General features: G+C 44.8%; 1 protein-coding gene across 1 annotated transcript in view; it reads right to left on the bottom strand.

Annotated features, from left to right (window-relative positions):
- The window catches only part of LOC138296682 (protein FAM228B-like), a 144,433-nt gene that overhangs the window by 118,520 nt on the left and 127 nt on the right, over positions 1-25,786 (bottom strand). The window lies entirely within an intron of this gene.

The following is a 25,786-nucleotide window of genomic DNA, read 5'->3' as shown; positions in this document are numbered from 1 at the left end:
TGACAATGTATTATATGGAATAAAGGACAACCTAGGGTATATGATACGGATACTGCAATTCACGTCGGTGTTCTAATACCGTAAAAGACAACGTGGCCTTTGGCCTAGTTCCGTTATATTGTTATGGAACTCCTCGGTGCCTTGCAATATCCTTATGAAGTACAACGGGGGTACTTTATCCCTTATATCATAAGAAACTCACAAATCACCCAAAATAAAAAAACTACAGAAAAAGTACAATAATTTTGTCTTCTTTTAAACATTTTAAATATTACAGAAAAAACGTGTTGGTCCTCTGCTCTCTATAAGACGTAAACATTTCTATATGTTTGCAGGTTTTTCTTAAACTTCTAGGTTTGTTTTTTTGCCTCTTTAATTCGAAAAAAAAGGAAAATGCACAGGTAACTCTTTCTTTGACTGTTTGTTAACACTTTTTGATGTGAAGATGAGGGAGCCACAGTGGTGCTCTTCAAGGATGCACTTATCGTAGAAGCAATGTCGAGACTGGCTGTAAATATATAGTCCAATGACAGCTCTAATCCACATAGCCGTTAGTTATTAACCCCTTCGGTGCCCTGGACAGAATGGTTACGTCCTTGCCAGCACCGCTCGGGTGCTGAGGACGTAACTGTTACATCCAGCTACCGGCCCTCGGGGGGGAAGCGCTAGCAAAACAAAGTTATTTTAGGCCATTTCTGCCCCCAGAAATCCCTAGACACCAGGGATTTTTTTTTTTGCTTGTTTATTTTATTTATATGTGGGGAGCGACCCCTTAGGCAAGGGTCACTCCCCTGAGGGGCAAATTGTCTTTAGGCCATTTCCACTAGACACCAAGGATTTTTTTTTTTTTGCGTCAATTTCACGCAAGGGGAGCGACCCCTTAGGCAAGGGTTGTTCCACTGGGGAGCAAATGTATTTTAGGCCATTTGTGCTCCCCTTGGGGGCAGATTGGCCTATTTCTATTAGGCTGATATGCCGCCCAAGGGGGGGCAGAAACCACCTAGGCACCAGGGATTGGTATGTGTGTATTTTGTTTGGGGGGGCGGGGGGGGGACAGCCCCTTGAGAAAGGGTCGCTTCCCATGGGAGCACATTACTGTTGGCCATATCTGCCCCCCCACCCCCCACCCCCCCTTTGGGCAGATCGGCCTATTTTTGGAAGGCCCACTTGCCCCCAAGGGAGGCAGAAAGCCCACCAGAGGCCAGGGAAGATTTATTTCCCCCCAAAAGAGGGTGGGGGTATGGCCATACCCATAGTGGTTGGTAGCCACCACCCCACTATTTTGTGAATCTGGGATAACTGCCCCATCTGCCCACCGGTGGGCAGAACAACTTTGGACCCATTTATTTGGCCAACCCCAAATAAATGGGGCCAAAGTTGTTCTGCCTCTGCCAACAACTCTAGCTGCCTCAAGAAGCTCCAACAAGATAGTGTAGGAGACAGTATCAAAAGCCGCCAAAAGATCTAAAAGAATCCCCAGAGCTTTCTTCCCCTGGTCTAAATGATCTTTTATAAGCTCTGAGACCTAGAATAGTGCCATCTTGGTACTAAACCTGGGACGAAACTCAGATTGAATCATATGTAGCGTGTTATTGCTCTATAAACTGGGAAAGGTGTTTGTTCACCACTTTCTCCAACATTTTCCCTAAAGCTGGGAGCAGAGAAATTGGCCTTATATTACTCAGAATGGAAGAGTCTGCATTCGGCTTCATGAGCAGAGGCACTACCTGTGACATCTTCCAAAATCGAGTAATTGATCCTAATTCTAATGGTTGACTAAATAGCCTATTGCTAGTCAGAGCCTATTGATAGTTAGATTTGTCATTGGAGCCACTAATTTTAGAATGGGGGTGGGGTATCAGGGATCTAAAGGGGGATCTGGACTTGACATTAAGAATAGCTGGTTATGAATCACCCTAAAATAGGTTCAAAAGCATTCAGTAAAGAACCAGTTCTCACATTATGGCGAGAGTACTGGAATTCCACATGTCAGCCTATTTGGCCTGCCATGAAATGCAACTGCGCCTATATCCTCAACAAATGGGAAGCTTTGGAGGGACAGAACCTGACTTTATAAGACGGGGGCAAAGGTGTGTCTACTGTAAACTCACTTTTGCATTACCATTATTATTTTTTATCGCTTTGCATTACATATCATGGAGAACCAGGGGTGTGGAATTTATTAAAATATCTACTTGTCCACAGGACAGGTTGCTTCCGAAATCTACTTGTCCTGTAAAAAGATCTACTTGTCCCTTTGGTGCCATGTAGTGTGGCGCCAAATTATGGCAGCAATCTCATTATGTAAGAGCTCTGATAATAGCCTCTCTGATTATGACAGGGCTACTACCATAGTAGGGCTTGAATACTTGCAGTTTCAATCCCTACTGTAGCAATTTCCTTATTTTTCCACCTTTCTGCAGATCTGCATACTGGGGCTGGAGCAGCAGTAAGCAATAGTTCCAGGGCTGGAATGCCTTTGAGTCTGCAAACCTACTAACCTGCATGTTTTAAAGATTTTCACCAGCTTCTCGCTAATATTTTCCCATAATAAGAAAGGTTGGACATTTACTCCTGACAATGGCAGAATTAGAACTTCTTCCAGGGTTGGGAAGAAAGTGGCTGGAGGGAAAATTAACTTGCAAATGCTCAATAGATTTTCACATGAGCAAATCTACACATGCGTATTTACCCATGCTAAAATACAGTTCACAAATATTTTATAGGGGTACGACATATACCATGGGTGCACTTTTGTGACTTTCTTTATAAATTTCTGAATAATCATGAGGTGGGTCGCAATTTGTGACCCCCTTGCGAATGACGGCCTCACAGGGATGGTGGCCTGCTGGAGACAGCAGACCACCATGTCTGTGACTGCTTTTCAATAAAGCATTTTTTTTTATTTTTTTTTGTAACGCAGCCCGTTTTCCCTAAAGGAAAACGAGATGCATTACAAAAAAGAAAAATTAAACGTTTTCGTTTCATTTTTTTTAGAGCAGGCAGTGGTCCACAGGACCACTGCCTGCTCTGAAAAAATGTTTACAGTGACATTCACAATGGGGAAGGGGCCCCAGGGGGACCCCTTCCCTTTTGTGAAAGTGTTAGCACCCATTTGAAATGGGTGCAAACTGCGATTGGTTTGCACCCGCGTTCGCAAAACAATCCTACATTGCACTGCGAGTCGCAATTAGGAAGGGAACACCCCTTCGTAATTGCGAGTCGCAAACCCGTTTTCCGATTCGGTAACCAGGTTACCGAATCGCAAAACTGGGTTTGTGCATCGCAATGTGCTTTTTGCACGTCGCAAACAGCGAAAGTCGCTGTTTGCAACATCCAAAAAGCTACCTACATGTGGGTCTTGGTCCCTAATTAGGTCTGGTGTTAACAAAGACATTTTGTTTTTATTAAACTTCTATTTCTCTCTCTTTCGGCTGGCTTTACTGTGAGTGATCGCATTCTTCTCTTCCACAGGGAGCATATTGGCACACAAAGTAGTTTTGTTCAGTGTCAGGAACTACAGTGGCAATCAGTGACGTAACGAAACTGGAGGGTGCCCCTTTGCAAAGAACATGGAGGAGCCCCCTCTCCAGACTCACTCAGGGCAGGTGCTGTGCTGAAGGGGCCCCCTGGAGTGCTGCTGCGGGGCCTTTGTTATGCCACTGGTGGCAACGTGTGCTTTTAGAGTTCAAAAACGTTTTGGTTTTTTTTTGCCAGTGTTTGTTACAATGTTGAGGGCCTGGTAGCTCCCACAACAATAAAGTGCTACAAAAGCCATGTCAAAACAAGACACGCATTGATGAAACTAAAAGACTTATAAAAATATGTCAGATCAGTTGGCTTTGTCAGTGTTTGTTTATTTTCATGCTTCCCATAATGGTGTTGAAAATGGTTACACTGATTTTCCATTAAAATATTTTTGGGAAATACTAGCATGCATCAAAACATTTTACTAAATGACACTTCATTTGCATCTAATCAGAGAGCATTCTGGGAGCATTATACTTAGCCTCATAGCCTAAACCTTTCAAACATGTGTATACACTTTTTTTTTTTTGTACTGGAACCAACGTCAGTAGTGAAGTGTGACCTTAAAACATTTATTTACAGCACTCACCCTAATAATGAAGGTTTTCAAATAATGAACCATAAATACAAGTTCGAACAGCATTATCTTTTGGAAACACATTACCTCAACTGCAGAGAGTTCCACTCTATGTAAACAGGCAGCCAAAGGGTTTGTGCTGCAGAGGGTTGGGCTTACTTGTCCCAAGGACAAAGTAAACATAAAAACTTGTTGCCCTTGACCCCAAACAAGATGTTCCGGGCGTCGAGCGATAGGAATTCCACATCCCTGAGAACCATATTTTTTAACCTGCTGCAATGCTTCACACCTATGTTGTATTTAGGCCTGCTTAGCCTTCCTGAATCTCACAAGATGAGCCTCTTTTTCATTCTGGCATCTTTAAGCAAGGGTTTTCAAAATGACTAATTGAGCATGTGGGATTGTTTATTATCTGTATCTTCACAAGACCATTTTTGTCTTTATCATGAGAAGCATCCATTTACCTGCTAGGTGCCACCAACTGAAGCTTCACGTTCTGTCATGTTTATTCTATCAATTTCAGCATACAAGTTGAAAATGTAAAAAAGACTACGTAGTGGGAGGGTTTAGCAAAACATACTCAATATCCTGGAAGGTGAAGCGCTTTCTCTCTGTTGGCTTATTTCTGTTTTAGATTTCAAGTAAGATTGGAGATTTATTTTTCTTTCACACTTCTCAGTTACAACCAATAATCTTCACTTTTACTGAGGAAATACACAGCTTTTCAATGAATGGACCAATGCAGGTGAAAGGAAGGAGCCTGAGAGGGCACAGTATGCCAGTCAGTAAGCGGTCAGTAAGCATAAAGACAATGGACTAGGAGAATGTGTTTCTCACCGGACCCTATTTCTTCCAGGTAAGTGGAAAGGAAGGAGTAGAGGTCACACCATGCTAAGAGAGGTAAAGAAGGAATGGAGAAGGTAATGGACTAGGAAAAAGTGCTGTTGACTAGGCTTTAGTTTTTCCCACGGGTGAATGGGAACCAGTGACTGTCAACGCCACTAACGCAACCAGATTTTGAATGCAACCTTATAACTCAAGAAAGACAGAGTTGTGAGACTAAGGTCCTGATTTAGATCTTGGTGGTCGCACCTCCAAGCCACGTCGGCCACAGACAAGAGAAGGCCATCAAGTCGACGGTCTTCCGCCCACCGTATTTATATGCGACAGCTCTGCAAGCTGATTGACAGGCGACGGATTGCCTGCAAAGACAGTGGTGGACCCAATAAACTTCGTACAATGGCAGGGGCTATGGAAGAGAGGTAAGTGACACATACACACACTGTCCCTTAGCCATATGTGGACCCTCGCACTACACAACTCACCAGATTCACACAATAACCCATTGCCATTCCGATATAACCCGTACATGCCGAAAACACAATGACATACATTCATGACACAACATACACACACCATTAACACTGCACCCACACACAACAACCACAAACACAAATACACACACAGCTACACAAAATACACAACGACCCACATCATGACAATGTCCGCCACACAACAACCACACTCACTTGAATGTGTCCACGGCAACACAACAACATCAGTCTTACTTGCAAGTGATACACATACACCCACTCCAGCTCCCTCCATCTCGACCAGCCAATTGCATCGCATACACACATACACGTACTGACACACACACACACACACACACAACTTGCAGCCCAATATGACAGGTACCGGTCCCCTGGCAATGTACACACATGGATACAGTTTCATAAATGCCTATCTTCATCGGAGCCGGATGGGAGCACCACTACTGTAGTCACATATTCGTCATTGAAAACAGGCCGAAACACGTTGACCCTCTTCAGAGGTTGGGGTGTACAGGTTATTAATTCCTAAAACACCACCAATAATATTTTAATCCTGTCCAGGCTGCACCAGAATAAAATAGGATGAGTGATCAGCCGGAGTCAGATATAGATATTTTTTTTTCTGTTGTTCGTCTTTGGTCCCTGTACCATACTTGTTGGTCTTGTCTTTCGTGCTTACATGTTCCCCCACCCTTACTGCTCCACTCCAAAGGGGATTTATATTTTTGGAGTGTGTTAGCAGGGCCCTAAATTGAAGCATGCCACAATTTGTGGGTGAGGGCCGTTTTTTTCAAAATATTGTTAATTTTTTAATCAGTCGGGTCTGGATACTTGACTACATTCCTTGTCATTTTTGTGTGATGACTTATTGGTTAAGGGAGGTCGGACAGGGAATACCTCTCACCCCTTCATAGTGTTTTGATGGAGGTCAGACCACCACTTTTTCTTGGCAGTAGCCACATCCAAATCTGCACGGAGGGAAGGGTGTCTGGGTTCCCGGTGTCATCCCTTTTTCCCCTCTCCCGCCATCGACACAGGCAGTGTTTTATGGCAGAGACGGCGGTTCGGATGCAGGATTTTGTCTATGGGACCACCAACATCTAAATATTTAAATACAGAGGATGGACCGTCACGGCGGTGGACGGATTTCCAGTTGAAAAGTCGACAGCCGGATGAAAGGAATGGCTCCCTGTTGCAGTTACCCCCCACTTTTTGCCTGATACTGATGCTGACTTGACTGAGAAGTGTGCTGGGACCCTGCTAACCAGGCCCCAGCACCAGTGTTCTTGCACCTAAAATGTACCATTGTCTCCACAATTGCCACAACCCTGGCACCCAGGTAAGTCCCTTGTAACTGGTACCCCGGGTACCAAGGGCCCTGATGTCAGGGAAGGTCTCTAAGGGCTGCAGCAAGTCAGATGCCACCCTAGGGACCCCTGACTCAGCACAGACACACTGCTTGCCAGCTTGTGTGTGATGGTGGGGAGAAAATGACTAAGTCGACATGGCACTCCCCTCAGGGTGCCATGCCAACCTCACACTGCCTGTGGCAAAGGTAAGTCACCCCTCTAGCAGGCCTTACAGCCCTAAGGCAGGGTGCACTATACCACCGGTGAGGGCATAGGTGCATGAGCACTATGCCCCTACGGTGTCTAAGCAAAACCTTAGACATTTTAAGTGCAGGGTAGCCATAAGAGTATATGGTCTGGGAGTCTGTCAAAAACGAACTCCACAGCTCCATAATGGCTACACTGAATACTGGGAAGTTTGGTATCAAACTTCTCAGAATAATAAACCCATACTAATGCCAGTGTTGGATTTATTAAAAAATGCACACAGAGGGCATCTTAGAGATGCCCCCTGTATTTTACCCAATTGTTCAGTGCAGGACTGACTGGTCTGTGCCAGCCTGCTGCTGAGAGACAAGTTTCTGACCCCATGTGGTGAGGGCCTTTGTGCTCTCTGAGGACAGAAACAAAAGCCTGCTCTGGGTGGAGGTGCTTCACACCTCCCCCCTGCAGGAACTGTAACACCAAGCAGTGAGCCTCAAAGACTCAGGCTTCGTGTTACAATGCCCCAGGGCACTCCAGCTAGTGGAGATGCCCGCCCCCTGGACACAGCCCCCACTTTTGGCAGCAAGTCCAGGAGAGATAATGAGAAAAACAAGGAGGAGTCACTGGCCAGTCAGGACAGCCCCTATGGTGTCCTGAGCGGAGGTGACTCTGACTTTTAGAAATCCTCCATCTTGCAGATGGAGGATTCCCCCAATAGGATTAGGGATGTGCCCCCCTCCCTCCCTCAGGGAGGAGGCACAAAGAGGGTGTAGCCACCCTCAGGGCTAGTAGCCATTGGCTACTAACCCCCCAGACCTAAACACACCCCTAAATTCAGTATTTAGGGGCTCCCCAGAACCTAGGAACTCAGATTCCTGCAACCTAAGAAGAAGAGGACTGCTAAGCTGAAAAACCCTGCAGAGAAGACGGAGACACCAACTGCTTTGGCCCCAGCTCTACCGGCCTGTCTCCCCACTTCTAAAGACACTGCTCCAGCGACGCTCTCCCCAGGGACCAGCGACCTCTGAATCCTCAGAGGACTGCCCTGCATCTAGAAGGACCAAGAACTCCCGAGGACAGCGGCCCTGTTCACCAAAGACTGCAACTTTGAAACAAAGAAGCAACTTTGAAACAACTTGCGTTTCCTGCCGGAAGCGTGAGACTTGACACTCTGCACCCAACGCCCCCGGCTCGACTTGTGGAGAACAATCACTTCAGGGAGGACTCCCCGGCGACTGCGAGACCGTGAGTAGCCAGAGTTGCCCCCCCTGATCCCCCACAGCGACGCCTGCAGAGGGAATCCCGAGGCTCCCCCTGACCGCGACTGCCTGCTTCTAAGATCCGACGCCTGGTAAAGACTCTGCACCCGCAGCCCCCAGGACCTGAAGGATCCGAACTCCAGTGCAGGAGTGACCCCAGGTGGCCCTCTCCCTTGCCCAGGTGGTGGCTACCCCGAGGAGCCCCCCCCCCCCGCCTGCATCGCTGAAGAGACCCCTTGGTGAAACTTATTAAAAACCTGACGCGTGTTTTCACACTGCACCCGGCCGCCCCCGTGCTGCTGAGGGTGTACTTTCTGTGTGGACTTGTGTCCCCCCCGGTGCCCTACAAAACCCCCCTGGTCTGCCCTCCGAAGACGCGGGTACTTACCTGCTGGCAGACTGGAACCGGGGCACCCCGTTCTCCATTGAAGCCTATGCGTTTTGGGCACCACTTTGACCTCTGCACCTGACCGGCCCTGAGCTGATGGTGTGGTAACTTTGGGGTTGCTCTGAACCCCCAACGGTGGGCTACCTTGGACCCAAACTTGAAACCCGTAGGTGGTTTACTTACCTGCAAAAAACTCTTACTCCCCCTAGGAACTGTTGAAAATTGCACTGTCTAGTTTTAAAATAGCGATATGTGATTTATGTGAAAACTGTATATGCTATTTTGCAAATTCAAAGTTCCTAAAGTACCTACCTGCAATACCTTTCATTTGAAGTATTACATGTAAATCTTGAACCTGTGGTTCTTAAAATAAACTAAGAAAATATATTTTTCGATACAAAAACCTATTGGCCTGGAATTGTCTCTGAGTGTGTGTTCCTCATTTATTGCCTGTGTGTGTACAACAAATGCTTAAAACTACTCCTTTGATAAGCCTACTGCTCGACCACACTACCACAAAATAGAGCATTAGTATTATCTCTTTTTGCCACTATCTTACCTCTAAGGGGAACCCTTGGACTCTGTGCATACTATTCCTTACTTTGAAATAGTGCATACAGAGCCAACTTCCTACACCGGACCGTTAGCGCCAAAATCTAAACAAGGCCCTACGATACTAATCTTGTGAATTTGAGGGAAAGTTCTTGAACCCAAAGTTTTATGGAATGAGAAAGTACTTGAAGACGTAGCTATTGTACCATCCTGTTTGACCCTCTTTAAGCCCACAGGGGCTCTTCAATGTTGGTTGTATTAGGTACCATTAAGTTTAGAAATCCAGGGCATCTCCCACTATTTGATAACAGCAGAAAGCGTGAAGCCTCTCCCGCTGGGCCATTGACTCTTATGTTATCAATCAGTTATTTGTAAAGTGCAGCAAATCACACTGGAGTTGCTGGCTGCTGCACGATTACTTCATTCGAACAGCCAGGTCTCGAGTCCTTTGCTGAACTGCTGGAGAGATGAGGTTCTGAGGTGCAGGGTGAGGTTGTTCCAAAGCTTGGGCCACCAGATGAAAAAAACTGCGTCCTCTGCTGTTGGCTCAGTGGATCCGGAGCATCAGTGAGAAAGAGGAAGGCAGATCGGAAGTGTGTGGTTGGTTAGTGGAAGGTGATGCACTTGTTGAAGTATGCTGGTTCTATTTTGTGCAGGCCTTTGTATACATGGGTCAACATGTTAATGAGAGCCACCTGTATATTTAGATGAATTATGATAAAAGCATTCACCATTAAAGAAAACTTCTATTTTCTTAATTAGTATTTGATATAATCACTTGTTCCAACTGTATTAATTTAGAACATGTTCAAATCTAGTGTTGGCCTAGCCTATAACCAGGCATCGGGGCACATGTTATGTTTTATAAAGTGTTTGCAAGTGTCTTGCTTTTCTCTTCTGTGCAGGTGCCTTATCATGCTTCTTGGTACCTTAGAATAGGTGCCTTGCTCATTGCATTAGTAGAAGACTAATGATCTTTCAATTAAATGTTGGCCTCGGATATGGAGACTGAGATGGTGGGAGAAACCATCCTGTACCAAGCAGACCGGTCTGATGTTACATTGAAGGTCATCCAGATGACTGCTTCTTTGTGGGAGTTGGAAAACTAAAACCTACCTGCTCCCTGAGAACATTGTCTTTTGACTGGTTTGTTCGATGGAAGATAAGCAGAAGCCTTCTAGAATCTTCTTTGATGATTTGTGTGCTTTTTAGATTAACAGATCAAACCATGTTCTGACTTTTGCCAAGGGAAGCACTCTTCTTAACTCTGCTGATTTACCATTGCCCAGAGTGTTAAGCTTCATGCTGGAATACTCCGACCTTCTTTCTATTGAACTTTAAATATGCTGACACCTTCCTCAAAGAATTTACCCTTAACAATTATGATACTTAACTTAGAATAGGGAAGTTCCTTTGTGGAACCTGCTTGGGTTATATTTTGCTTGCTGTATGTTATGTTTTGCTTATTCTTTCTGATCATACGAAGATTTCAGACTGTATGAACATTTAAATATGTATGGTGTTACCATATGTTCCTAACAGTTTTGCTGACTGATTTAACTTGCAACCTGAACTAAATTTGTTAATAAAACCCATGAGGTTTGGACACCATCCTCTCTGTTGTTCTTGTGGACTATATTTGGTTTCACGGTATTTGTACTTCCAGTGTTCCCTCACTAAAACTTTTATGTGTCGACAATCAAAAGGTCCATAAGGCCAGTGGGAAAAACGTATTGAATGACTTTACCAAGCAACTGAAATTCAAGAAATCCCATCCTATCATACCATAATGCTTAATAAGAGCCAATGAGTTAAGATGGTGTTAAACAAAAACACATGAGTTGTACAAGCTCTCTTGATGTGCCCCTCTCTTCTCTAGCTGTAAAATAACATCATACTGGCACTGGGCACCCCTGAAAAGTATGGCACATTGATGATTGTCAATAAGAAGAATATGTTCATGAAATGGTTTACAATATTTAATGAGCAGTAAAAACCACAAAAATGAATCAGACACTATTAGGTTACACAAAGAGCGTGCCCCATACTACCTCTTTATACAGTATGAGACTGTGAAAAATAAACAATACAAGCATCGGAATGATTTGAAGGCTAGTAGTTTTGTCAAATAAATGGAAATTGTTAATGTGTTAAGATGTTTGATGCACTATATATAATGCTAGTTACATTCAAAACTCTGCAATTTAACTACAGAACCCAAAAGGAAGGTGGAAGACAATCTAAATGACCAGATTTCTACATGAATTACACATACCCTATTCTCACAGGTGAGGATAGCAAGTGGATAAATTAGAATTCCAAAGGAAGAATGAAAAAGGATAAAACATGTCTATACTGAAAGCCACATGGACGTCTTGCAAAAGAAACAAAAGGAGAAAAGTGTACTATCATGAACATTTAATTTGTAGAATTGTGTAGATGGGATAAGAATAACAACAGTGCAAGCAGAAACCAAGGACTAGGTGTTCACAAAGCCTGTGGCACTTAAGATGCAGCAATTCCAAGTGCAAAAAGCAATAGACTAAAGTGGTCTTGTAATTCATACACCCCTTTGCAGGTTTCAAAGTCCACAATAAGACTCCTTGAGAATCTCAGGACAAGTGGTGTCAAAGGGATAGCCACCCTTTCTTGCGAAGGCAAATATATGCATTAATGGTTGTGACTCAATACTTCTAAGCTGTCAGAGAGGGGTAGTTTCACTTCGAGAAACATGGGCTGCTGGCAACAGGGTGGAGCCAACAGTAAACTAGGGAATTGCAATTGTCTGCATGATATTCGTCCCCTTCCATTTCCAACCAAATGATTTTATGATCTGAGAGAGCAGTGGGAATGTACTTAATTTGTCTTACTTTCTCCACCTGCCTAGAATTGATAAACCAGCAATCCAATCTCTATGTCCATACTATGAAAAGAATATGCTCTTTGATCACCCATTTTGTCCTTCCAAACATCTCTCAGTTCTAAATCTCTCAATATTAACTTGAAACCACTCGTCCTTTTTGTGGAACTAACATGGGTCTGCGGATTTGACCTATCCACGTGCGGTTGGACATTGGAGAGAAGGTTTCCTAAATACCATGACCTTTTATATAACCTGTCGACCCACACAGAAGAATATTTTGAAATCAATAGAGGTGGCAGTGAGGCAAGAATAGTGTGGTATGCTTACAAGGCTTATATTAGGGGTGTGATTATTAAATGGGTGAAGACAGAAAGAAGTAAAGAAAAAAACTTTGAAATGGGCTTATTGGATGATATCCAAAGATTAGATAGTTTAGTTAGTGATCAAATAAATAGTAGCCAGCATGTATCCCTGAATAAGGAATTAGCTATTCGTAAACAAGAATATAGAGATTATGTGAGGAAGAAACAGCAAGAAAGTTGGGAAGCTGGGAAGACAAGACAGTTTAATGATGGGGAGGTGATTGGCAAGTTGTTGGCATGGCGTGCCAAAACACAGACCATCCGCAATGTTATTAAAAGAATCATAGTAAATGACGGGAAGCAAGTAGGAGAGGAGCAAGAACTAAGGCAGTCAGAGGACATTAGAGATGCTTTTCGCGTTTTTTTTCCCCAGGACCTTAAGGAAGATTTGCACTATATTCCACAAGGTATTAGAGAATGGCTTGAGTCTATGCATTTGCTACACCTTTCAGAGGAGTCTAGGTACAGGAATTAATGGTGGAGGAGGTCAGGAAAGCCATTAAGGATATCAATAGTGGGAAAGCAGCAGGGCCTTATGGGCTACCGGGGTGAATTTTATAATGCCATAATTGATTAGATTACTCTGGTTTTAACAACTCTATAATGGCATATTGCTTTATGTGAATGAACCTCCTCAGTCATGCTATGAGGCTACCATCTGAGTAATTTTGAAGCCAAATAAAAAATCCAAAGAAATGTGAATCATACAGTCCCATATCATTGCTAAATATGGACTATAAGATCTTGGCAGGGATACTAGCAAAGAGGCTTGGACAGGTGGCTAATAAAATTATTAATCACGATCAGCAAGGTTTTATGAAAGGGCACCAGATGCATAACTCAACTCGCTTGTTAATCAGCACTATAGATCTGGCAATCTCCAAAGAATATCCCCTTTGCAGCAGCAATACGGCTAAACATTTGATTGGGGGTAATTGGGGCCATCTGTGGTTCTGCCTAGAGAAGTTTGGTATTCTCTTTATGTATAGAGGCTCAGAGGGCACTGTATTCAAAGACCACAGTTAGGTGACTAGTTAATGGGGTTTTGACGGATAGTTTTTCTATAATTAGAGGTACCCAGCAGGGGTAACCTTTGTCACCCTACTGTTCAACCTATGTATTGAGCAATTGGCTCAGGTCAGGGAGGACCAGGATATTATTCCCTTTCAAATTCAGGGCTACATAAAGAAGATCTGTCTCTATGCAGATGATGTGATATTATACACATCTGAACCAAGTTTGACTGTCAGTTTGAGGAACTGGCAAATGGAGTTTGGGGCAATGTCAGGGTATTGTATTAATCAGGATAAAACTGAGATAATTGGGTGGAACCTAGAAATACAAGACAGCTTAGTGAGAAAGGAAGTGCAATATCTAGGTATTTTGGTGAATCACAAACTAGGTGCTATTACAGGGGTCAATTTAGCTAAAGTAGCAAGAGGTCAATAGAACATTAAAAAGAGGGCAGAATTTCCCTCTTACGATATATATGGCAGTGTTAAAATGAATATCCTCCCCAAACGTATGTTCCTGTTCAATTGTATCCCATTAACATGTCCAAAGGAATTATTACAAAAGATACAGGGAAGTATTATATGTTTTATTTGGGAGCCACAGGAAGCCCGGATATCATGCAAAAAGTTGAGGCAAAGGCTCCAGAAGGGTGGCCTTCAGTTACCAGATATCAAATACTACTGCATGGCGTTCCAATTTAAGTTCTTCATGGTCATTTTAAGTACACTGGTTCACACAGGTTTTGATGATCTCGGTAGGATGTTTCAGGCTATGTCGGTATGTTGAAAGAATGAAGTGCGGTATCTGCACAAGTTCAGGGACCCTCAAAATTACACAAAGCTTAGGTTGAATACTCTAGCGTCGGTTATAACTTTGTAAATGCGGCTTCGGAAACTATGGTCAATACCATATTTTTCTCCTTATGCCCCAATCTGGGATTCACCCTCTACTCCTGAATGTTTAAAAGACAGTTTATGTGCTCTGCTGCGAGTGGCGAGGATCCAAAAATGGGGTGAACTGCTGGATGGAAATATCTTAGAATCTTGGGCTGATCTGAACAACAAGTTGGAAGGGAGTTTGTCCAAGTTAAATTATTTGCAATTAGCCTTATAGATAGCAGCACACAAAAACAAACTGCAATTCCTGGGGGATATCGAAGCTGTCCGCATCTTGCTGGGATCAAGAAAGAAGTTGCAAGGTGGCATGGACTGATGTGCCAAGCGGAAGAACAGCAGCTGTCACCACTTCATAATATTTGGGATAGATGATTACCGAGCAGCCAGCTGGAAACCTTATGGCAGGCATCCTTTTGCAATTTACACAATTTTGTCATTTCTGCTGCGCTTGAAAGGAATCTTTTGTTTACGTTACACAGGGCTTATTGGACTCCGTTAAAATTTTCGAAAATCTCCAGTCTGTCTGAAGGCTGCTGCAAGAAGTGTGACATGGCCGGGGCGGATGACCTCCATATGTTTGTTGAATGCCCAGGACTGTTTGCACTTGGGGGAAAGTAAGTTTGTCCATCTCTGAAATTATCAGCAAAGAGATCAAGGCGAGTGCCTACCTGGTGCTGTTTGGGATAGACCCAGATCTTGAGGAGGAGTTAAATAGCCAGATGAAAAAGTACCTAATTGTTTATTTGATAGTCATAGTGAGGCATGCTCTCTGTAAAAGATGAGTCGATCCTGATCACCCTAAATTAGAGGGCTGGTTTGCTCAAGTTAAGAAAATGTAAGAGTAAAGTAGACTTATGCTCCCTGATGATCGATTGGCTATGAATGAAATACGAGAATGTCCTGTGATTAAGACCACCACTTGCGCACTCTTTGCCCTCTTGGATGGGATGAGAGTAGTGCTTCACGTCCCCTTGCGAAAAGGAATGGCCTTCTTTCGTTTCCGCACCCTAGTGGGTGTGGGGGCATTTGTGAGGCTATTTTTTTATGTACAGGTCACGCAGGTGATGTGGACGGAAAACAAATAAATAAATAAATAAAAAAAATTAAAAACACACAGCAAATTGTTATATGCCCCCTTATCTCCACCGCATCATGACAGTTTTTTTATTGGAGTGACGGGGTCTGTAATCAAGGCATATTGCTAGTCTATGCAGTGACAGATCTGCTGTCCATCGCGGACCACCATTATTGTATTTGCAACCATTCCATAGGATTATTAGAGGAAATCATGCCTTACTGATATGCATGAGCGCAATTTCTGTGAATCCCATTGTTAGACATGACAGTCTTGGTGTGGTTTTCCCCCAAACCGTTTGCCTTCCCCCTTTTTGTTTGCGGGAATTCATTTTTGTTTACTTTGGGACTCTGTGTATGTTACCAGGGCTAAAGTGTGAGAAAGTAGCCTCTTTCTAGCATGGTTACCCCCACCTTTGGCCTGTTTGTGAGTGTGTGTCAGTGTGTTTTTACTGTGTCACTGGGATCCTGCTAGCCAGGACCCCAGTGCTCATAGATAAAAACCTATATGTCAGTGTGTTTTGCCTGTCTCACTGGGAACCTGCTAGCCTGGACCCCAGTGCTCATAGTTTCTGGCCTAATGTATATGCCTGTGTAGTGCCTAACTGTGCCACTGAGGCTCTGCTAATCAGAACCTCGGTGCTTATGCTCTCTCTGTTTTTAAAGTTGTCACTGTAGGCCAGTGACTTCAGTTACCAATTTAAATTGGAAAACTGGACCCCCCCTTATAAGTCCCTAGTATATGGTACCTAGGTACCCTGGGCATTGGTGTTCCAGGAGATCCACATGGGCTGCAGCATTACTTTTGCCACCTATAGGGAGCTCAGTCAAACCCCTACACAGGACTGCCATTGCAGCCTGCATGAAATAGTGCACACACTATTTCACAGCCATTTTCACTGCACTTAAGTAACTTATAACCACTCTCCTTTCCATCACCACCCCAGGGGTTGTGCCCAGAGCTCCTCCAGTGTGTCCCAGACTTCAGCCATCTTGCTTTGCAAGGTGTGGGGGGCACTCTGGAGGGCTCTGAGTGCCCAGTGCCAGCAGGTGACATCAGAGACCCCTCCTGATAGGTCCATACCTGATAAGGTAGCCAAGCCCTCTCTCAGGGCTATTTAGGGTCTCTCCTGTGGGTTCTCTTCAGATTCTGCTTGCAAGTTTCCTTCAGGAGTCCCCTGCATCAACCGCAGCCTGCTCCAAGACACGCTGTAACTGCAACAAAGTGTCTACAAGAGACACTTTTTCTTCAGCAACCTCAGCTCCAAGTCAGCAACTGCAACAGTTTCCACGGTGTGCATGCTCTGGGGGCACCCTGTCTTCATCCTGCACCACAAGGACCAAAGATATCTCCCGTGGAGTGACAGAGTCACTCCCCTGCTCCAAGCAGGCACCTTCCAAGGCGACGACTGCTACCCTGGGACTCCTCTCATAGAGACGAGCGTGCTCCTAAGGACACAGAGGGTGGACATCATCGACATAGACTGTCCTGAGGTCCTGCTGACGCAATTTGGAGGAGGTAAGAGCTTGCCTTCCCCGAGAGTGATGGTACCCCTGTGTACTGCGCCTTTTTCACTTCCTGGGGCCTCTGTGCAAAATTCCTTTGTGCACAGCCTGGCCCAGGTCCCCAGCACTCCATCCTGCAACGCACAACTCGCTGAGTTGTTCTACAGTGGCGTGGGACCTTCTTTTGTTGTGCTGCATTAACTGCGTTTTGCACCTCCTTTGAACCCCAATCCTGCAACTCCTGGGGTGCTTGCTGCCATCCTGAGGGCTCTGTAAAGTGCTGAGAGCCCCCTCTTCCTCCTCACGCAGAGTTGAGGCCCCCCAGGTCCCTCCTGGGTCCGTCCAGTGCCATTTTGACACAAAAAGCACTTTTGTCTTAGCCAAGACTTGTTGGCGCCTTCCAACAAGAAATCTCGTCTGCAACGATCTTCCCGCCGTGGGACATCTTTTGCATCATGCAGGAACCCGCTAGCATCTTTCTAGGGTGCATTTCTGCAGTCTTCGACTAACCGTGGACTCTTCTTTTGCACCCTCTTCTGGGTTGGCAGGGGCTCCTGTCCTTCCTGAAACTTCTTTCGACTTCTGGACTTGGTCCCCTTCCTTTGCAGGTCTTCAGGTCCAATAAACCATCAGTTGTTCTTTGCAGACTTGGTTGGCTGCTGCAAAATCCAAAAAACAAGGTGTAGTGTTTCCTAAGTAAACTTGCAGTACTTTACTCCTGCTTTTCTGGGCTCTGGGTTGGGGTAATTTACTTACCTTTACTGTATTCTTACTCTCCCAGCGATTCTGCACACACTACACTTGTCTAGGGGGGAAATACGTGATTCACATTCCACTTTCTTAGTATATGGTTTGTGTTGCCCCTAGACCTATTTTCTCTCATTGCATTCTATAGGAGTTCCTACTGTTTGCATTGTTCTACGACTATTTACTTGTCTAATGTATAAATTGTGTATAATACTTACCTCCAGAAGGAAGATATTTTTAGTACTGTGCCACCCAAATAAATACCTTTATTTTTGTTAACACTGAGTATTGTCTTTACTTGTGTATAAGTACTGTGTAACTATAAGTGGTATTGCATGAACTTTGCATGTCTCCTAATTCAGACTAAGCTGCTCTGCTATAGCTACCTCTATCAGCCTAAGCTGCTAGAACACTACTACTTCACTAATAAGGGATAACTGGACCTGGTATAAGGTGTAAGTACCCAAGGTACCCACCTCAAACCAGGCCAGCCTCCTGTGCCCACATCTTAAAACATGATAAAATTGGCTACACCCCATCAGCACATTTAATTTAATTATAAATCCCTAGTAAAGTGGTACTGCACGTATCCAGGGCCTGTAAATTAAATACTATTTGTGGGCCTACAGCACTTATTATGTCATGCACTTAAGTCGTCTTTCAAACCATATCTCAGCCTTGGTGTTGCAGCCTGTGTGCAGTTTAACACTGCCAATTTGACTTGGCAATAATCACCCTTTGACCAAGTCTAAACCTTCCTTTTTAATACATATGCATCACCACTAAGGTAGGCTCTAAACAGCCCTTAGTACAGTATGCAGTGTACTTAAAATGATGGACATGTACTGGAGTTAACTTATTACATTAAATAAGTACGAAAGTTTCATTAGGGACAGGTAGAAGGGTCACGTTTGGTCTCAAATTAAGTTAATTTCAAATCCTTTTTAGCAGTAAAGTCTGTTTTTAAGTCATAAGTCTGAAAAAGCCACTTTTAGAAAGTTGTTTTTTTTCTTGTCCTAACCATTTGGTGCATGCAGCCTGTGTTCTTGGTACATGGCTAGCAATAGATGGCAGTTGGCTTCTCAGGGGCAATGAAACAAAGGGGGACCAAGTGTTGGCAGAATTGCCATCGTGCTGGGATGGGTGGGCAGAGCTGTCCCCAGCTCTACCTGCATTTCAAAGGGGCTACCTCCAGCACACTCACAAAGAATTTGACACCAGTCTATGTTCATCCTAGACCTCTTGTAGCATATGAGGCGGGGAAAATTTTCCAGAACCAGATTTAAGAAAGACCTATACGTTTTTCCCACTTCAAAAACAGATACCAGGTATAAATATTGGACCCTCAGGCCAACACTTCAGTTCACTCCTGAACCTGCAGAGGGCACTTAGGAGGACTGCCTTGTATCTCAGAGGACTGCCCTGCTGCTGGAGGCCTGCTTTGTACCTCAGAGGACTGTTCTGGTGCTACCAGAGGACTGCCCTGCTACTTGAAGCCTGCTTTGTACCTTTAGAGGGCTTCCCTGCTACTTGAGGCCTGCCTTGCTCCTTCAACCCAGGACTACCAGAGTGACTCCAAGAGCTAGTTGGCTGGCCTCCTGTTCTGAACTACATGGACACAAAATGTCCCAGCAACTTGAACCCTGCACGTGGGCTCTGACTGAAGTGAGTCCTACCATCCAGATAGAGCCAACCCCAGTCCTGGACCCTTGGCAGTGGTGAAAACCAGTCACAATCCAAGACTTGGGACTCAAATGTTTCCACTAAAAAGTGGTCTGAGAACTGCAGGAGACCGCGACCTTCTGGCTCTCTGATCAGCTCGAGGTGCATCACCAGTCAGCCCCACTTTGCGGTACCCCAGCTATGTTCTTCTCCACAGCAGCAAATCCTGTTCAGCAGCCCTCTCTGAAACAGTATCTAGCCACAAGGATCCCTCGTGGTTACAGACTGCTGCTTCGCCCTGCTGAAGCATTTCAACTTACAAAAAAGTAACAAAGTCTGAACACAGAAATCTTCACTGTGGCTTCATCCATGACAACGCCTCCTCCTCGGACACTGCCGGCTGCCTTGACCTGCTGAACTCTACCTTCTCAGAGATCTTGCTTCAGAATTTCTTCTAAGTCTTAAGGTAACATGAAACAGAGCCCAATCCACCTTGTGTATCCATACTGTGCTCCATTACAGTCGGCCATAACTTTCGACTTTGCCTTAGTCTCGTGAAACTAGATACTGGCAGTTGGCACTTTGATCTTTTAGGCTCTTGTTTTTAGCAACAACAAAAAAAAACACTTTACAAATTCAGAACTCTGGTTCTACTAATTGGATTTTCTTGTGTTTCGTTTTCACTTTATTACTGTTTGTGTGCTGCATAAATACTTAACACAGTACTTTCTAAGTTAAGCCCAACTGCTTTTGTTCAAAGCTACTAGAGTGCTAAGCACAGATTAATTTATTGACTTTTGTGGTTCGCCCAGACAAGGACTGTGGCTGTTGTTTGAGAAGAGGTTACACACCCCTCAAGCAATACCCCAATTTCTAACACCTACCAGACATTTTGCAGAATGGATCAGTAGATCCGCAAGTGTGAAAATATATTGGTCGCAGGTGCTGTGCGTAAATATTCAACCCAAGTATAATATACTAAGTTCCAGGTTCTTAGACTGATACCTCACTCACATTACAGGCATGCAGAGATATTTCATTATCTTTATTGATGAACCGTCTTATGGCATTATCATCTCTTCTACCATCTGATGCCAGGCCAGGCTCTGTGTTTGGTGACTTTACAGATGTGCTTGCAGTCTGAAACTTAAAGGGTGAAGAAGTACAAAGCAAAAACAATAGAATAAGATACAGAGAGCGTAACAGTAGGTTGCTTGAGTGAGTGGGCACATACGTTCCGTCCTGTGGGTCGTAGTGTTGGGACTAGGTTTGTGAGAGAGGAAGGGAGAGAAATAAGGACAGACAGTGTGTGTTTGTGTAGGTTTCTGTATACACCTACATGTATGCATGCCTATTTGTATGGGTGCCTACAGGTCACCCTCTAACAATTGGTGGTTACCTCATCCATGCACTAGACTTTACTTTTTAAACGAGAAGGGGAGTTAAAGACATTTCTCCAAAGCGAGGTGAACTGTATGCCTACTGTAGTCTAATCTGTTGAAAAATAAAGCATATTCACCTAGATGAGGTTTGAACCATTCTTGATTTTGATCATGTCAACAGTTGTTCCCAAAGGATTACTGACCCAGTTTGGAGCTTTATATACAGACCCACTTGTTTTTAACACTGTAAACAGGTGGCATGAATAATCTGGATATCACTTGGTAGCCCACCCTACACAATTATAATTCACTATGACTTTTCTCTAAACATGCTATTCCCATTGACACACCACAGCAATCACTTCCCACTGCAGAACATACCTATCAGGAGTTCAAATGAAAGCAAACTATCCCTGGATGCCATCCAGTGCTACACAGAGCTTAACTGTCATAAGGCGGCCATTACTGGCATATTGTGTGCACTCTAGGCATTACATTTGGCTTTCCTTTATGTAATGTGTAAATCACAACCTTGGGTAGCACCCAACACTTATGGTCCACCCATGGTTTCTGATGGGCGTGTAGCATACGGTTGACATCTATCAAATTGACCACTATCATAAGCCAGGCCTGTTGTGAAATATGGCTTTGAGGCAGATTGTGTCCAAGTGGAGCAGTAAGGCAAGAGAGTAATTATTGAGAGTTGTAGTCAAGGCTTGCTTCGATTGAACCTATGGGACTAACAATGGATAATGATTTGTAATGTAAAAGCCTACAACTGGAAATCTGGTGTCACGACAGCATGGATCTAGGTAGCAACACCAATGTGAATAATGATATAGAGGGCACAAGTTAGTATTAATAATGGCATAGGGTCGTTCATGTGTAGGCAAGTGCCCCTTTTTGACATGGTCACTCCCACTTTTTGCATGGTACATGATGCAATGTTGACTTAAAGTGCAGAAAGTGCACTGGGTTCCTGCTAAAGAGGTCCCCAGTGCCAGATCTCTCTCGCTAAAACTGTACAATTGTCACTCCTATTATCATTATCTTTGGGCCCCTTGTAAGCCTCTAGTAAATGGTACCCCTGGTACCTATGACATGGGTACTAAAGAGGGTCCCAAGGGCTGCAGCATGTATTGTGCCACCATCAGAGCCCCTTAACTTAGCACACGCAGTCTGCCATTGCAAGCTGCATGTCTTGGTGCAGCTAAAAGTCAAAACATGATATGGCATACACCTGTGTGCCCTGTCCTCTAACACTGCATGTAATATATGTAAGCCACCCCTACAACAGGGCTTACAGTCCTAGGGCAGGCTGCTTTATATTACATGTGAGGGCATATCTGCAAGAGCAGACATGCCCCTCCTATGTCTTGATTCTTGGACATAGTGAGTGAATAGGGAAGCCATTTTAAGTGCATGTGAAGCCATCATGTAGTTCCCCAGCTACATGATGGCTTCACTGAAAATAGGGATGTTTGGTATCAAACATCTTGTATTAATGAATCCTCACTGATGCCAGTGATGGATTTGTTAATACATGCAACCAGACGGCACCTTAGAGGTGGTCCCTGATAACCTACCAACCTCCAGTGTGCGGACAGACTAGTTTTAGCCAGCCTGCCACCACCAGACAGTCTTTGCCCTCAGGTGGTCAGAAACAAAGTCTGCTCTGGGAGAGGTGTTTACACACCCCACCCAACAGGATGACCTGAAAATCTGCATTCCAAGGCAAGGGGCTTCAAAGAAGTCCACCGCCCTTGGTATTCAAATCTGGCTTTTCTCAAAGGAGAGATGCCGACCACCCCTGCCCCAGGGTCCATTTGACACCTGGACAGGTTAGAAATGTAGTATTTAGAGACGTGTGTCCACCGACTCCTAAGTTGAGCTGCCAGATGTGGTCACCGCATTTGGAAACTGCCATCTTGGTGTTGCCAGAAGTAGGAGCTCTGGGACAGGGTTATGCCCACTTCCCACAGGAAGTGGTCACATAGGGGGCGTAGTGACCCCAGGGCTACATAGCCATTGGCTACAACCCTACACTTCCCTAAACACCCCTACCACAAAAGGTGAAGACTGAGGGAGAAGCACCTGACTTGGGCCTAGCCCTGCCGGCTTGTCTGCTGTTCCTGCAGATCTGTGCCAGAGTTGACTCATCCTGCAAGCTGCTGTGCCTCCAAAAGCCTGGGAGGCCTGCCTGCCTTGAACAAAGACCCAGGAACTCCGTTGAGCAGCGGAGCTATTTCCCTGCATCTTGCAGGCACCCCAAGAGACCTCTGGAACACAAAAACCACACAGGAAAGCACCACTGAACCTGTGCTGCCTAGCCCGAGTTGAAGTGGGCAGACCGTGCCAATGTGGTACCCAACGTGGTCCCACAGCCGCCCAGTGACAGAGACCATCTTGGATTTGCCCACTGCGGACTCCGCACTGCCACCTGCAGCCTCTGCCCACAGACCCCCTCAATTGCAAGTGCCCCTGGTGGAAAAAACCCAATGCCTAAGGACACTTCTGCACTCGTGACCCCTGGCCTTTGGAGAAGAGGACCTAAGGTGTCTCACATACCCAAGCATCTCAAGTCTTGAATCCACCTGTTGGTTCTCCTCGACTGGACTCCCTGTCCAAATCTGCAGCCTCTTTTCAACTGGACCGATCCCCATTGACTAACACTGGGCACCCAACGCCATACTACACCTCTGCACCCGGACGCCCCATTCCCATAAGTCGCTGTACTGTACCTTTTTGCCATATTTGTTTTTCCTCCATAGGATAGCATTGCAGCTTCCAGAAATTGCACTAAGTGACAACTTTCCAAAACTGCACAGATTTTTCTTGCAAAACGGACTTACCTTCATATATATATATATATATATATATATATATATATATATATATATATAAAAAAAAATATGACACTTGCTGTTTTTGTAAATTAATGTGAATCTCCTTATTGAGTCGTGGGTCTCATTTACGGACTGTGTTTATTTGCAGATGTCTTAACACTCCTCTCTGATAAGCCTAAGGCTGCTTGACCAGACATATCCCCTAAAAGGGCACCTTGGGATTGCTAGAGCAAGCCCCTGTCCACTAATAAGGGAATTCCAGGACTTTTTGTACGATATATCTCATTTTGATGTATCATAAAAGAACCAGCTTCCTACAACAGGTGGATGTGACTACTGTAATGCACAGTGAACATGGGTTATGACCAACAATAACATGAAAGGCAATTGTAGGAGAAAATGGCAAGTCGCAGGGGAGTGCAATAAATAAAAGTAGAGCAGAGCTGTAGTGAATAATGCATAGCTGCCCCATAGTCCTTTGTCATGAGTGACACCTACACGTCTCAAGCAACTCAATCTCCTATAGGGGGGAAGTCAAGGAATTGTGGTAGGTGATGTCACTGAAGTTAATGGAAGCAAATCTTTTTTGGCAGTGAGAACGATGTCAAACGAGTGTCTTTGTTTTTGTTTGTGGGAACAGGGGGCGTGGGGACTTTGCACTGGCTCGCTGTCAGAGGAGGCCCTAAGTGTCATTTGGGACACTGCTTCTCTACTTGGTTTGACCCTGCCCACAGCATCCATTGACACTAATGAAGGCCTGACTCCACGCTATCACCTCGGGGGCACGCCACTTTCCGTGGCCCACTGCCACAACCCAGTGTGACAGAGCGAACCATACTCCATCACTGTGGGCAGACAGGCACTCTGGCACATTTGCTTTGGCTGTGCCCCGAGTTGTGACAATTTTGGTCAGAGGCTATGGCAGATGAGATACACAACACCGAATTGCCACGATTGCCGGATTACATCCTATTAGGCCTCACAAATGCCCGGACCATTCCCTTGAAATCAACATAGGGCGAGCTATCACACTCACACTAGGAGCAGCCAATCAAGTTTTGTCCTCCTGTTGGGGCACGGACGGTGTCCTGGTGCGACTAGATTGGCTCCATAAACTATGGGACTTTCTGGACATGGAGAAACTGACGGCAGCAGCCACCCACACTACCTCGGTTTGCATTATATTTCTATCAGGTGAATTTAGGGAATTGACTTGCCCACTCTATATCCGTATACTCTGCCTCACTCAACCTATACACACTATCCTGGCTCCCTCTTTCTCATACGCGTTATCTCTTTACAAGATATTTTCTAGACTCTGTTGAGCCTCAGTCTCCCTCTTTCTATCCTTCTCCCTCACTTGTCCCTCTCCACCTTGCCCCTGTTATCTGTGATTGTCTTGAATTTTGTTTACCCCACCAGCCTATTGTTGAAGTGTATTCGGATTTAAAACAATACAAAGATATAAACTTAGTTTGTGGGAACGTTTTAGCGAGTTTAGAAACTGAAAACATTGGCAGCTTCCAAAGAAAGAGGAGTTGGGAGGAATGATGCCTTTACATGTAAGCAAAAGTAATAAACATTAAATTCTAGCTTCTGACTCCTCCGCAGTTATATTCATAAATTAAAATAAATTCAGTTTAACAAACATATATACCAACACTCCCGATTTAGGAGGGAGGAGTCCCATTTCTAACCATAAATAACGTTATCATTCTCATCCTTAAAAACTCCTCCACGACTATGCAAGTTATGGAGAAATTCATTAACTCATTCTTTTTAATCAAACCCTCTCTTTCTGTTCCCAAACGTTGGTATGACGATGACACCTTAGTCAATCGTGGCTTTTCAGTAAATCACGTTTTTTTGGACTTTTAGTCTGTGTACATTGGTAAACCTGAAACTTCAAGTCCGAGCCTGCTTCGGAGGTTACAATGTCACAGGCGGGCCTGGTCCCCGGCAGGCGCAGCCGAGTGTGAACAGGGCAGAACACGGGTGCGCAGGAGGGAAAGGGCACGGGTAGATGGCAATAATGGAAGCGGGGGCTCAGTTGCAGCAGGATACTGTCTGACACGTCGAAGGCACGGGGGGACTGGGGTCATTTTGATATCTGCAGATCACGTCCCGGGCTAGCGGTGAATTGAATGTAGTGGGAATTTCGCGCTGCCCCTCGCCTACACGAACGCACACAACAGGTGTATCAAACGTCAGGCTCGGCGCTACAACGCCCCAGAGATAGCTCC

The sequence above is a fragment of the Pleurodeles waltl genome, chromosome 5 (genome assembly GCF_031143425.1).
Source record: "Pleurodeles waltl isolate 20211129_DDA chromosome 5, aPleWal1.hap1.20221129, whole genome shotgun sequence".
Classification (NCBI taxonomy): domain Eukaryota; kingdom Metazoa; phylum Chordata; class Amphibia; order Caudata; family Salamandridae; genus Pleurodeles; species Pleurodeles waltl.
The sequence above is the reverse complement of the archived record's forward strand: the minus strand, read 5'-3'. Positions and strand labels throughout refer to the sequence as shown.